Here is a 2,500-nt window from a genome sequence, read left to right as displayed (position 1 = left end):
ACCCTCCACCAATGTGGCCTGGGATCTTTTCTCAGATTCAATGCCTTATTTGGGCTGAGCTTGTTGGCTCTCCACTCTACTACAAGAGGATTTTCCCCTGTACTCCTGTTTTCCCTCTCCTCAAAAACCAACAATTGATTTGATTTGTTCTGATTTGAGTTGATTTGTATTCCTCGCAATTAGTAGAGGATTCACGGTAAATAACCTTGAGACTTGAATAAAGTGATTGTTGTTATATGTGTTATATGTAGGAGGCAGTGTGGCCCAGTGGTTAGGGCACTTGCCTTGAGATCTGGAGATCAACTGGTTTGCCTCCGGCCGGTTGGGATTCTTAACAGTTGTTGTTGTTCTGTTCCATCATTTTGTTGTGTTTCATTGGCCCTGAAAAGCCTCTATGGGGAGTGGTCAATTAAGTACAAATGAATGTATTGCATTGTAATGTATGTGTATATAGGAAAATTTATTGACAATCTCATCTCAAACTGGATTTACAACATTGTGGGCATAGCCTAGGTAAAGTTGACCAAATAATTATATAAAGTTATATGGAAAACGATATTCATAACTATAAAACATCAAAATCATAGACCCAACAAGACCCTTAAAAATTTAGACAATAAAAGGGGAAAATAGGAGCCTATGAGACTAAAAGGAATAATAATTTATTATTAAACATTCAAAACGTCCTTATATTGCACTATGCATCATTATGGTTGATCAGTTCAATTTGTTCACCGCGTAAAATTTTTGTAATTTCACAATTCTGGGGAAAAAATCCATTTTTGTGAAGGCTCTGTTAATTGTTAAGAGTTTGCAACTTTTTTCCCAGAATTTCAGTCAGTTCCTTCTCCAAACTCTTGTACAGATATGCACCAAGGAAGTCGAATGCCACAATTATTACAAATGTAGTTTAACTTTGTAACATGGGTATAAGCTCTTTATTCCTAATCTTAGATCCACATACTTATCTTGCTTGTGTTTGGTTCTTGCTGCGATTGTTTCTGGAGTGCGTGCTGTTCCTTCGATCAAGATCCACTCTTTGTTGTTCTTATCTAATGCCCTGATGTCTGGTCTGTTCGCTCCATCCTTTGGGCCTCTCTCTAAATGCCATGGTACATGTTTATCCCAGAGGATCTGTACTTGGTTGTTCTCCTGGCATGGTTGTGGAGGTGTTTGCTTGTACCAAGGGAGAGGATACTTTGATTCGTCATGACCTTGTACTTGCCTAACAGTGCATTGTAGATTGGGTGCAACATTCTATCATGCCTTGCCTTATACATTGCTTGTGCTAGTTTATTACAGCTGCACAAGACATGTGACAGTTTCAAGCGCTATGACAGTTTCAAGCGCTATTGATCTTGTAACTGTAAATAGTGCTATATAAGCAATAATTTATTATTATTATTATTATTATTATTATTATTACTATTGATCCTGACAGCATATTCCACATGATAACTCATCTACTTGTTCTCTGAGTTTTTGTGCTCTAGATGTTTTGGTGTTAATTATATGTAGTTGTTGTGTAATTAGTGTGTCCACTGAGAGTATGATGTTTGGTAAATTTTTCCATCGCGTGAATATGTCTTAGCTAAATGTATGTCATGATATCTCTGGGTTGTTCCATTGTTGGTTTACAAACTTCCCAAGCCTAGGTTGGTTCTGTAATTCGTGCTTTTGTTTGCTAGTATTTGCTTTGTGGATGATATCTTTCATTTTATGTGGTTCTTTGTTTTTTACTGTTATTTCCTGGTCACCAATCATCAAGACTGTTCCGTTGCCTTCAAAGTTACAGCCAATACGCAGCTCATCATCATCATCATCATTATTATTACTATTATTATCATCCACCAAATGTCTTGAACTGAAACAGGCTGAGAAATATCACCATGCAACTGAAGGCAAATGAATTTTTTCATGCCATACATGTATTTCTAACAGCAGATGACTTTAATAATGCTAACATAATGTGACAAAGTTTTGTCAGATGAACATTGTGGCACTGATTTCAGGAACAATTTCTTGATTCTGATAAGTCAACAATCTGAGAGCTGTAAGGAAGCTCATAAATCAATAGAACTTTATTTATCCACAGTAGTTACTGTAATTACAGCAAGAAGCTTATGGAGCTGTGCGTTAGATAAAGGAAGAATAAGAAGTACAATACAGTAATAGCCCACGTAAAGAACTTGAATTTTTCAATTTAGCTTAAATAGGTTCTTATATAAATGGTACTTAAAGCAAATTTAGGCTATCAAGGTTCTTAAAATAGGTTCTTATATTTTCATATGAACTTCATCTTAATATACTTTATATATTATAAATATCACCTCATAATACAGTATAAATCATTTATTTGTACCATAGGGCAATGCCTATAGGCAGTTCAGTGCAGGTACAGCATATGTCCTTAACAAAACATAACAAAGAAACTCATGTTGATACCAAGTTCATAACAAGTTAAAGCAATGAGAAGAAATGAAAAACAAAAATGAATTAA

At 35.3% G+C, this 2,500-nt stretch overlaps 1 protein-coding gene and 1 pseudogene across 2 annotated transcripts in view; one reads left to right on the top strand and one right to left on the bottom strand.

Moving 5' to 3' along the window:
- Positions 1-2,500, top strand: part of LOC137999289 (transmembrane protein 53-A-like) — a 51,467-nt gene that overhangs the window by 9,620 nt on the left and 39,347 nt on the right. The gene's annotated exons all lie outside the window — the stretch shown is intronic.
- The window catches only part of LOC138001422 (uncharacterized), a 1,741-nt pseudogene continuing 1,737 nt past the window's right edge, over positions 2,497-2,500 (bottom strand).

This window comes from Montipora foliosa, chromosome 4, assembly GCF_036669935.1.
Source record: "Montipora foliosa isolate CH-2021 chromosome 4, ASM3666993v2, whole genome shotgun sequence".
Classification (NCBI taxonomy): Eukaryota; Metazoa; Cnidaria; class Anthozoa; order Scleractinia; family Acroporidae; genus Montipora; species Montipora foliosa.
This window is presented reverse-complemented; position numbering and strand designations above follow the sequence as displayed.